Source organism: Ambystoma mexicanum, chromosome 7p (assembly GCF_040938575.1).
Source record: "Ambystoma mexicanum isolate Mex_15411 chromosome 7p, UKY_AmexF1_1, whole genome shotgun sequence".
NCBI lineage: Eukaryota > Metazoa > Chordata > Amphibia > Caudata > Ambystomatidae > Ambystoma > Ambystoma mexicanum.
The window spans coordinates 348,369,232-348,382,403 of record NC_090939.1 but is presented as its reverse complement, the minus strand read 5'-3'; positions in this window follow the sequence as shown (position 1 = coordinate 348,382,403).

Genomic DNA, 13,172 nt, shown 5'->3' with positions numbered 1-13,172 from the left:
TCATTCGGAAGAGTGTGTCCAATGTGGTGAACATTGAGAGGGTGTAGGTTGTAGAGGGAGTGGTGGCAGATATACTTGGGGTGGTATTGTGGGTATTGGAACTGATGGCGTTAAAGGCGGTGTACTTGGCATCGGGGAAGGTGTGGTGGGTAGCAGGTGTTGGCACCGGGGATTACAGTGGTGGGGTATTGGGTGATTGAACTACTAGTGAAGGGGAGTATGGTTGGAGATCATCTAGAAATTCCTCAGGCAGAGCACTAGGTACATGCTGTTTAGTCAGAGTGCTGGGATCCACCAGCAAACTAGGGTATATGACTTTGATAAATGTTTTAACTCTTTCTCTAACTTTGCGTGTGGGTGTGCTTGAAGGATCTAGTTTGTGAATCGTTGATGCATTTAGTGTCTTCCTGGTACCACAGAAAGTAAGCACCCCATTGATCTTGTGTAACTTTCACTTTTAACTGTTCTAATGTGGTGTATAAGAGCACTTGTTTATCCAAATCAAATTACCCATCTTCTGGCCATTGACAGGACTTTTGAAACAATGTATAAAAATGCCAATTGGCAAGATATCGGTAGGTAAATGACCCATAAATAGAATACATAAGGAAGGTATTAGATCCTAAAGTTAATGTGTGAGCTGACTTGGAGGAACTGGAAGCTCAGATGTAGTCTATAAGATACAGAGTGGGGAGAGACAAATGGGAGGTAGGGGCTGCAGGTATACAACCCAAGTATTGGACTTGAACAAACACCCAAACCGTTATTGGTGTTTATAGGCGGGGACAGTATGAAAAGACAAACAAGTGGGATGGGTACATTGGGGGAGTTAGGAGCAAGTAACAAAACATTGTTTATTTGAAATTGAAAGGAAATATTGGTAAACAAGATGAGACCAGTGGAAAATCACACAATCACCAGGGCTAAAACTGCATCCACTTAACTAATTGCAGGCCCCATGTTTTTTACTTGAATCGCCACCTGAGCATGAAAGGAGATGTACATATTTATAGACTGCAAGGCTCTAGTTGTTGAAAGTTAAAATTGTAACAGAGTAGAATGGTACAGTTTTTGAAGCAGAAGGCTTCCCTTCTGTACCCACAACTCCAGTGACAATGGCACAGGAGACAGTTGAAGGTGCACTCTCTGCAGAGAACAGTTCTGTCAGGGAGGTGGCACCTAGCGCACCCCTGACTGATGACGACGTGCGGGGACATGTGAGTGTGCCCATGGAGGATGACTACCCCAACCTGCCTGCCACACCAAGTCCGGCACCATCCCCCCAGCTCACATCGGTCGACTCCGACCATAGCACCACCCCGGAGCAGTCTGGAGGGGAGTACATCCAAGGGAGCATGAGTCCCATAGAGGACACAATTGAATTTGAGCATGACACACAAGCACCCTCCACCTCCACTGGTGTACCGGCGGAGGTGCAGCAAGCAAGGCACGCTTCGCAACGGCAGGAGGAGTTAACTGCCCTGGGGAGACAGTTTGTCACTGACAATGCCCAAGCAATGCAGGAGTGGCGCGAGAACACCACCTCCTTGGGGAAGATCATTGCAGATAGCACAAGTAGACTGTGCGAGGGGGTGTCTGCCCTGCGGCAGGTCCTCAGCCGCATTGCAGATGCAATGGAGGCTGAACATCCGGGCCCCCAAATGGAGCAGGCGGCCATTCCATCTTCCTCAAGCTCCACGTAGATCAGCCCACTACGCAGGTCGGCGCGCATCCTGCGCCGCCCGGACATGCCGCCACCAGGTGCAGGGAGTGGCAGGATGTAGACTGGCCGGCCTGATGAAGGTAATAGAAAATTGTTTGGACAACATGTGTGGGAGAGGGGGACGGGGTGTGTGTGGTGGAGGGTTAGTGCACTTTCATCTTTATTGGACAGTTAAATACACCCGTTGTGTGAAAAAAATAATTTGAGTGGACATTCCTCATTGCAAATGTGTCATTTATTCATATACAGTGCATAGTGTACATGTACTCCCACACCCAGTGCCCTCTGTCCAACTATCATGTCAGCCTCTGCAGCCATTTGTGTCAGAAATATTGTGCAATCACTGACTGACGCACAGCACATCCCTCCTGTGCATCGGCACTGCGATGATGTGCAGCCACATCTTCTTCACGCCCTTCATTATCACCAGGTGGTAGCAGTTCAATGTCAGGGTGCAGGGGCACATTCCTTTGGATGCACATGTTGTGTAGCATGACACATGCCATGATGATCTTGACCACCTTCTCATGCTTGTAGAGGACTGTCCCACCCTACCGGCTAAGGCAGCGAAACCGTGCCTTCAACAGGCAAAAGGTTTGCTCAATGACCACACGGGTACAGGTGTGGGAACGATTGTTGTCCTCCTCGTGCCTGTTCTGTGGGTTTCAGACAGGGGTGAGGAGCCACAGCTTCAAGGGATAGAAACTATCACCTGCATGGTAGGCAAAAAAAAGGTATATGTGTAAGTGACTTCAATCCAGCAATCCGACTAAGTCAATGGCTAGTCTGGGATGCCCAATGGAAGCCCTCATTAATATATTTTTATGTCAAATTATTTGAATCTGGATGATAAACCCTTATATAATGTCCCTCTCTTTGAATCCCCCTGACCTCACTGAGCCAAGAACTAAGTTTGTTTTGCAAATTAAACGATTTATTTGAGGAATAAAACAATATATATCACACTTTTATGAATAAATTAATATTTGATAGCACACTTATGAATATAACAGTGATCAACAATGGATAATATTGCAATAGCACAATTCTTTGATCACTTCGGAGTTGGTATAGAAGGAATAAGGTAGCAGAGAATGCTTTGTATGGTTTCAAGGAAATACAAGATGGGAAAGAATGCAACACAGAAATAAATATATATATATATTAAGTAAGAAACAGAGTAGCAAACTCTTTGTATATCTTCTCAAATTGTTTCCCAGGATAACATGCATTTTTACAGTGGTTTGGCTCCCCCCATGACCTTACTCAATTGTGTTCTTTAAATGCTTCCCACAGCAGGCCAGGAGGCAGTGGATGAGGCAGCCTATCATGGCAAGCGCAATGATGAGCAATACAATGACCAGAATACCATGCAGTATGGAGGTGCACAGGGAGCCAAAAGTATCCTTTATCCAGCCAAACAGGGATCTGGAGTACCCGTCATTAATGTTGTGGACAGTGCTCCCAACATTTGTGAGGTGTAAATGTGGGAGGAGTCATCAGGCACCCATGTGCAACATTCTTGTCCTCTGACTTTACAATCCTTCTTTGTGCCCCTAGGATGTAATTGAGGGCCTTTCTATTTTGAAGAACCATAGTTCTAAGGGCTACTTGTGCTGCATTAAGCACTGTGAGGCCTTTGACCGTATTGTGTGTGAACTGCTGGAGGAGGAGGGAAAGAGCGGGCAATTCGTTCCTATTGAGTGCAGTGCCAATGCTTGGGACAAGGAAGACAATAAGGCATTTGAAACAGTTTGCAAAGGACCATTTCCAGCGGCTGGGAGATAGAAACTTTGTAGAATGTCTGATTGCTGGTTTGATGAAGCCAATTGTGGAGGCCCCTTGCCAGCAGGTGTGTGCCCTTGGTAGGTGAAGGAGCTACTAAGAAAATATGTTCCTCTGAAAGTGATCTAGATGCCCCTGAGCCAGGTTTGTATTTAGTGGTGTTTAGCTGTTTGTTAGGCAAGCGATAATAATCAGAGTTTGTTTCCCCCAAAGGATATGAACCGTTCTGTGAAATTGAGATGAGGGCAGTGGGTCCATAGGCAGTACGGATCTTGGGAGGGAACGTGCTGTACGGTTGGGAATGTACCAATGACGTGGGAAAGGCTGTGTTTAGTTGGGACAGGGGGAGTAGTTAAACCTATGAAGAAAACACCAGTCAGCCCAGACAAATAGAAGTGGGAGCAATGGAATACCCCCTCTAGTATGCAATGGTATATGGGCACTACATAGCAGTCTGATGCATTCATGAGGTCAGCATAATTCTAGGAGATGTTGAAGTAGATGTTTACATCTGGGGATGCTGGAGAGATGATGGAGAAAGGAGCCATGCCGGTATTAATGCAGTGTGTGAACAGGATGTACAGGAGGATCATGGTGAAGGAGTACGCCTTTCCTTGAGAACTGGTAGTGTTTAATTTAGAAACTCCCCAGTCAGGTCTGCATTTACTATATCCATGTAAATAGTCAGAGAAGTGTTGAGGGGAGCTAGGAGGGATAGAAAAATCAGAGTCCAGTATCGGAAAACATATGCAATCACACAGGAGACAATGAGGTGCAGAAGGCTGAAGAATGAGCAAACGGGCCCACCAGCTTGGACAGTAACTTCTCCACAGAATCTTATTCTGAGTTGATTGACAGTGGGTGAAGTGAGCCGTAATCATTGGAATGACAGAGGCAGTAATATAAGGCACTTCAGGGAGGAAACACAGGTAATTGTTGAATGGGATAGTTGCGTTATTCCTAACTTGTTTAGTTCAAACCTACATTGACTTGGGCTTGTGCCCGAAAGTCCCAGTGAGTACTAGATGTTAGCGGTACTCAGCGATCAAGGAGACTTGGATGATACATTTCAGGATGCCAGCAGGAATGATGAGGATGATGGCATAGAGCTGGAAGAAGTATGGACACAGTTCACATATGTTTGTCTGGTGAGACGCCGTAAGAAAACACAGGTGGGCACATCAGATTGTTCCTGCAAGATGAAGAACGCTGAAACCACCAATCAGGTAGGCACACCAGTGAGGAGGGAGCCAGCGTCATGAAGGGGGACTGGAATGGTTGTCATATGCAGCAATGAAGAAATGCTGAGGCGCTGGTCTCTCTCAGCGAGCCATCCGGCCCCTTTGGCAGGATGGACTTTTGCACCTATACTCAAAGTGTGGAGTATTATTATGATTCCTTGATGAAAGAAAAGTATTGAGAGCAGTGGATGATCTATAGGAGACAGCTGCAGCAGAAACACGTTTCTGGTTGGAAGTGTTACCCGTGGCAGCTGGGCAACATGGTAGCAGCACTCTGCAAATTATACCTCTGGACATTTTGTGGAGGGTCCTCATTGAGGGGAGCTAGATTAAGTGCTAACGTGCTAAAGGAGAGGCTGTTGCTGGGTCCCCAGTAGGTAGCTGAAGAGGAGTTTCTTTGTCCTGGACCCCTGGACACTGCAGCGTTTCTGTGTATTTCATGCTGGCAGACAGCAAAGTTCCCTTGTCCTGGATTCCTGAATGTTTATCTTCGTCAACCAACAGCACCGTTTTCACACATTGGTTGGCGTGGACCAAAGAGTCATGGGCCCTCACTATAACTCTGGCAGCACCTGCGAATGGGCAGTAACCGGGTCATGCCGAGTTTGGCGTACCCGGTAATTGCTCATTCGCGGGTGCCATTATGGCCGGCCTCCCGATCCCCATTCTGCACCATAGGGCAAAATGGGGGTCGGGAGCATGGTTGCACCGGCACCTTTTATAACGGTGCTGGTGCAATCATGAGTTCTGCTCATAGGTGCCGGTGTGCACGCCTGGTCAGACCAGCTGTGCAGTCCGGCACCGGCGAGCAGAACTCGTATTGTGGTGGAGAGGTAACAATGGTGCCGGTAGCACTACCAGCGCCATTGTTGCCTTTCCGCCACACTCATAATGAGGCCCATGGTCTTTGCAGCGGGGCGCGCTGTGGGTTGTCAGCAAGACCTGGAAGGGTACCTTCCACAATGGGTGCATTGAGGACTTTTGTTGGTGAACCTTCAGGATCAGCCATTCACCGGGCAAGAGGTTGTGGCACAGGGCCTCTGTTGGTCGAGGACATGCTTCTTGTATTTGCGGGAAGTGAGAACTGACAATAAGTATTAGTCTTTTTCAATAGGAAACAAACAACAAGATCATCATTAACTGAAAATCACAAAGGACTGGTGACTGGCGGGGAAGCTGGCATTTACATGGGCCGTCCCACACATATTGTGTGGGTAGAAAGGCCATGTACCCCGTTTACAGTGTTCCTTTTGTCCATGAGCACAAGCGGAAGGGTATCTGGCCAATTTAGCCCAATCGCGTGGTACACCGTTGCAAGGTGGATTTTCAAGTCAAGGTTTTTTCTCTCCACTGCCCGGGCATTCTGGGAATGATAAGACCACTGGAAATTCAGGAACATCACTAAGGCAGTTCACATGTTCTGTACAATCTGTCCTGTGGAGTGAGTTCCTCTATCAGAGTTAATGGACACTTGGAGGCCAAACAAGGAATTCACTTTTTGTGCAGTTTCTTTGCTACTGTAAGAGAATCCACATGCTTGCATGGGTAGGCCTCGACCTAACCTGAAAATGTGTCAATGACCACTAATACATATTCAAAGGATTCACATCTGGCCATTGTTATAAAATCTATTTGCAGATTCACGAAAGGACCATCGGGGAGTTTGTGTGCCCCCAGAGTTGTTTTTGCAGGCCTTCTCGGGTTAAATGTACGACATGTGGGACAGTGGGCACAGTAATTTGTGAGGGAGGGGAACCTGGGAGAGTACAAGTACTTCTGTACTTCAGCATTGATTTTACCCTTGCTTGAATGAGACACAGAGTGTGCAACTGGTGCCAGGTAGGGTAACAAAGACATTTTGGCCTCTAACTGGCCTGTGCCTTCACACCATAGGCGATCAGAGCAGCAACCACATCCTCACAGCTCTGTTTCTTGGCCTGGAGAGCTGCGTCTTTGTTGTCCAACGGGATGGAAATGGATGCTAGGGGATGCTCTAAGGAGAGGAGAAACAGCGGCACATATTCAGGAGTCTGAGGGCCATGTAAGACGGCTTTTTTCTAATGGCAGTCTGCCAATGCATTTCCTGTCATGGTGTCATAAAAACGCGTATAGGGTTTTGCATTTTACAATGGCCAGCTCAGAGTGTATTAGGATAGTGTTAAGCAGTGCTTCAACATCAGGGGCATTAAGAATGGGATTACCCTGTGCAGTTAGGTACCCTCTCTGCTTCCAAAGTGTCCCGTAGTCATGTGAGTTGGCAAAGGCATAGCGTGAGTCTGTGTATATAGTGGCTGTGCATTGAGTGGCGATCGTGCAGGCGCGTGTGAGGGAAATAAGTTCAGCAACCTGTACTGAACATACTGATGTGAGTTGGAATGCTTCTAACACCTCAAAGGAAGTACATACAGCAAAACCTGTCTGGAGAATCCCTGTTTAATCCCTAAGACACGAGCTATCCATGAAAAGTAGTAGATCAGCATTGGGGGAGTGGACATCTTTGAGGTTGGCTCGTGGAGATGAAATTGTTTCAACAGCAGCATGGCAATCATGCAGAAGATTGTCATAAGGGGTGGATAAAAGGGAGGCAAGGTACACTGGGACACACCTAATGAGAGCAATGCTGATTGATGGCAGAGAGGAGTAATTTCTTATACTTGCGGGAAGTGAGAACTGACAATGAGTATTAGTCGTTTTCAATAGGAAACAAACAACAAGATCATCATTAACTGAAAATCACAAAGGACTGGTGACTGGCGGGGAGGCTGGCATTTACATGGGCCCACGGTAAGGCACACAGAGGATAATTGTTGAGATTTTCCCCTCATGTACAGGTCAAATACAGAGTGTGCCACTGCCATGTTGATGTGGTGGGCAAGCACAATGCTGTCTGCTTTGGCCAGGATAGAAGCTGCAGCAGCCACAGCCCTGAGACATTGGGGGAAGGTGGATGTTACAGGGTCTAGCAGTGAACTGAAATACACCACTGGGCATTGTAGATACCAATGCTTCTGTGTGAGAACCCCTAGAGCGTAGCCCTCTGTCTCATCACAGAACAGGGTAAATGACTTGGAGTAGTCACTCAGGGTGAGGGCTGGGGTGATGGATAGGACAGTCCTAATTTTAGAAAAGGTTGTACTAGCCTCAGTAGACCAAACAAGTTTGTCAGGTTGGGACTCTAAGAGCATTTTTATTCCTGCATAGGTGCTAGAGTGGCGGATCATGGGGTGACGGAAATTGCTCATCCCCAGGAATGAGTGGAGGAAGTGCTCCAGATAAGATTTGGAAGTGGGTAATTTTACCATTTTTTAAAGTTGGGAGTCAAATTATGTTTTAAGGTGTAAAAATGTATGTTCAATTCCAAATGGGAGTATTTTATAAGTGAGTCAAAATATCTTTTAACTGGAAAACAACAACACTGTGTGGGTGAAAGCAAGGGGATAAGGTTATTCCACCTGTTTGTTTCCTATTTTTTGGGAGTATTTTTAGTTCCTATTTTTTTTTTGGGGGGGGGAGTATTTTCCCATTTTTAGTGAGTAAAAGAGGCTGATACACCCCTTATGTGTAGGGCTGAGCGGAGGTGTCTTTTATTGGCTGGAATGGAGCATTGCAGAATGCAGGAACACGGAAGGGGTCGAGGAGTCTGACGCCTTGACAGATTCCATGTCCTAAATACTAAGCCTGGGGAAGACATAGTTCGGGCTTGGTCTTGTTTACCTTGTGGCCTTTGGCTTCCAGGACAGAAAGTAGGACTCATGAATCGAAAAAGGATGCTTCAAAGGAGGGAGATACTGACAGGAGTTCATCGACGTATTGGATCATGGTGTAGCCACCGGGAGATAAAGACGCTGGAGGTTCTCCTGAAGTATTTGTGAAGAAAAGAGAGGGGGAGTCAACAGGATGGATCTGTAGGTCAGTTGTCTATCTTTGTAAGTGAACGCAAAGAGGTATTGGTAATCAGGGTGGAAGAAAAAGGTGGAAACCCGATCAATGCATGTGAAAAATGTGGTGTTGGGAGGAATGCATGAGAGTATGGTAATGGGGTCAGGAACAACAGGATGGGAGGGGATGACAGCCTTACAAAGGGCCCTCAAATCATGAGCAAAATGAAATTAATCAGTGCCTTTTTTAGAGATAGGAAGAATCAGAGTATTTCACGCTCACCTGTTGATCTGCTTGTCTCAGTCTCTTTGCCGGAGGAGGAGGTGAGCTGAACCTTCTGATCCTTCATTCGTTTGTCTTTAAGGCTGGTTTTCTTTTAATGCAGGTAGGGTCTGCCACGGGACGACGCCACAGTGGTCTATTAGATGACAACAAACGGTGGCCCCAGTCCCACAACAGCCAGAAAGGGGAAGAAAGCTGTGAGGCACAAAAACCCCCTTGGAGAAAAGCGGCAATTGTAATCCAGTAGGATGGTTCCAAGGCAGGTAAATCCCAGGTGGATGGGTGAAGAGCAAGTACTCAGAACGGGAGTAAACCGGGAACCAAGTACAAGTGAATCCAAAGGCTGCCTTAGGTCTGACAGCAGAGAGTAATCGCCCCCAAAACCCAATACTGGGTAGCAGGAAGGAAAAAGGGTAAAGAGAAGTAAGCGAGACAGGAAGAGAGAAAAACAGGGGGCGTGGAAGTGTGCCACAAACAAAGTGAAACTGGAGATAAGAAAGGGGAGCGAAGCCAGAGGCGGAATAAGACAAGTAAGCAGACACAGAGGTAAAGCGGAAAAGGTAATGCAGAAAAGCGAGCGGGCACCAGAAGGCGGCATGTCAAAGAGCCAGCAGGGCAGAGAACAAGGGAGAAAAAGGCATCAAAATGCCCAGTGGAATACTCAGGAGTGTAGCAACAAAGCGGAAAGCAAAGCAAACACAGTTGCAAAGCAGAGACCCTCGGGAGTGGGAGGGCTAAGAGCTCCCGGTGGTGGCCATTTTGAAAAAGACTAGACAGACAACAGAAAGTGTGAGAACCACAACAAAAGCACATTCTAATGGCATCTCACTCTCCACTGATCCCAGGTCTTCCATGAGGGCAGGTGCATGACAGTATTACATGTACTTTTGGTATAGTAGAGAATGCTTTTGTCGATGAGGCAGGTGATGAGAGGTTTGCTGGCTTCCTCGGCCTGTAGGGATATCCTATACTGAGGTATTTGTGGAAAAAGAACATCAGGGTTGAGAGTGCTGTGAATGGGTTTAGCAGAAAGAATGTAACCAACATCATTAGCATGAGAAGCCCATAGGACACCAGGTAGTGAGTCGAGGATGTGTTGTAACTGTGTGGATTGGGTGGGTGTAAGGAGGGAGAGATGCTCCAGAGGAGTAGATAGTTGCAACCGAAAGAGACATTCAGCTTGTTTATGTTGTTGTACCTCTAAGTAAATGCTATCAGGCGAAGAATAAATGGTATATACATTTTGCATAAACGATCAATACCCAACAGCTTTGCAGATGAACAAGGGCTCAATAGAAAAGCATGCTGGTCTGTTATGGGGCCAAAGGAAACAGATATGTCATTGGACACATGATGAGGAATAGTCGTTCTGGAGATAACTACAGCATTGACAATTTCAGCAGAAACAGAAACATTTTGGAAGTCTGCAGCAGAGAGTGTGGAGTGGCGTGCCCCTGTATCAACCAAACAATGAACACTTTCTCCTTGAATGTGACACTTTAGATATGGACCAGATTTGTCTAGCGGTAGCAGAGCAGCAGATATGACAGCAGGAGTTCTGAGGTAATCATATTATGGGCTTTAGGAAATGTTCATATCCTGGTAACCACAATTGGGTGAGGAAGACGGGGGAGGTTCAGGAGGACGGGGTTGATGGAGCCCAGGATTTGCAGGGTGGATGGAGTGATTTTGGGGAGGTGGGGGACCATACTGTCGAGGTCGGGTTGGCCTAGTAGAGCATTGTTGAATGAGGAAGCCAGTCTGCTTACAATATCAGCAACAGAGTTGGCCAGGTTGCACTTGTTGCAGGGGCAAGAATGGCTGTGCAAACAGTTGTTGCTATGGACGCTAGGGAGAAAATGGCATAGGCTAGACCCCAGGTTTCCAAGGGGTTCCCAGGCATTCCCGAGCTCCTGAAGAGGTTGTTTGTTGAGCATTCTTGGATAGAATCGTGAAGATTAGTCACCAAGAAAAATTCTGAGAGGTCTCAATGTACTAACCACCCGGATCCTGCTCCTCTCCTGCACATATCCCGTATACTATACACACCCATGGGATAGCCAAACTACACACAAACACACACCAAACATAACTAACACTCGCATACAACAACAATCCAAGCCACTGCACCTTACCCATATTGACACAACAAGCCGGTGTGCACACAACCACAGCCTTAAACACCAGCCAAGCTACACATAAAACATACAAATACAAACAAACACACACACAACATAACAAACATTCACATACAACAAACAACCTAGGCACTGGACCTGACACTTGTACATACACAAGCCAGTGCGCTCAATCAAAACCTTAAATATCAGCCAATTTACACATAAAACACACAAACACACCCAACATAACAGACATTCACATACAACAAACAACCGAGGCATTGGGCTTCACCCTCAAGGATACAAAAAGTCAGTGCACGTAAACATCCTATCTGAAAACCAACACACACAGATGCCAGTTTCTCCTGGTTCTGGACCTATCCTATCCCTCTACCTCCACTAACCAATCCTATGCCCTTTCTTGCAGAGCCATTTGAGTGCCTGGACACTACCCCTGGGTGGTAGTAGTGCGTGGTATAAGTCAACATAACATAAAATAACATGCTGCATTTGCAGTGCCATAAAGTGAGAAACACCATCTTGTCTTTTCATCTTGTCATAAAAAATGTTTTGCAGCCTGCAACACTTTTTCAACGGATTCAGACTCAGTTTGCATTTGTCTGCATGCTGCTATTTTGGAGCGGTCTAATGTAACTTGTGCTCTGAAACACCTGTGTATGAGCGCAATATAAATAAAATATCATATCATATCAACCAGATATTTCAATTTAATGAGGTTATCAAACTGTTGCACAGTTTCTTTAAAGTTGGCAACGTCTGGCAGCATGTTCGGCCATTGTAATTTATACATAATTTGCCTGTAGAGGATCTCCTTTAGGACTGCCTGGATGAGATGTTTGATCTTAGCAATGGTAGGTTCATAACAGGTAATAACGGTATTGACATTTTCCATGAATGCGGTCGGAATGTTCGGCAGGCACGGTAATTGTTGTGCTTGTTAGAGTTCTGTGGAGAACCAAGGTGTGTGCACTTTAACTGGATATGTCCACAAATGCAATAGGGCAGTGTCAGAGGTAGAGCCCACTTAATGTTCCATTGTTGTTAGAAATGGGGATTCAGAAATAATGATATGTGACAGTTGAATGTCTTGTTTGGTCAGTGCATGCTTATCAGTACTGTCCCTGGGGAATGCTGACAGCGACTCTGAGAATTCTGTGAGACATTTTTGCAGAATCAAGTCAGACCTGTGGCGAAGTGTGTGTGAAGTAGATGGGTCTGCTCCATGGACTGCCAGTATGGGGGTGAAGGTTCACTGAGTTGGGAGTCATTCGGAAGAGTGTGTCCAATGTATTGAACATTGAGAGGGTGTAGGTTGTAGAGGGAGTGGTGGCAGATATACTTGGGGTGGTATTGTGGGTATTGGAACTGATGGCGTTAAAGGCGGTGTACTTGGCATCGGGGAGGGTGTGGTGGGTAGCAGGTGTTGGCACCGGGGATTACAGTGGTGGGGTATTGGGTGATTGAACTACTAGTGAAGGGGAGTATGGTTGGAGATCATCTAGAAATTCCTCAGGCAGAGCACTAGGTACATGCTGTTTGGTCAGAGTGCTGGGATCCACCAGCAAACTAGGGTACATGACTTTGATAAATGTTTTAACTAAGTTTGCGTGTGGGTGTGCTTGAAGGATCTAGTTTGTGAATCTTTGATGCATTTAGTGTCTTCCTGGTACCACAGAAAGTAAGCACCCCATTGATCTTGTGTAACTTTCACTTTTAACTGTTCTAATGTGGTGTATAAGAGCACTTGTTTATCCAAATCAAATTACCCATCTTCTGGCCATTGACAGGACTTTTGAAACAATGTATAAAAATGCCAATTGGCAAGATATCGGCAGGTAAATGACCCATAAATAGACTACATAAGGAAGGTATTAGATCCTAAAGTTAATGTGTGAGCTGACTTGGAGGAACTGGAAGCTCAGATGTAGTCTATACGATACAGAGTGGGGAGAGACAAATGGGAGGTAGGGGCTGCAGGTATGCAACCCTAGTATTGGACTTGAACAAACACCCAAACCGTTATTGGTGTTCATAGGCGGGGACAGTATGAAAAGACAAACAAGTGGGATGGGTACATTGGGGGAGTTAGGAGCAAGCAACACAACATTGTTTATTTGAAAT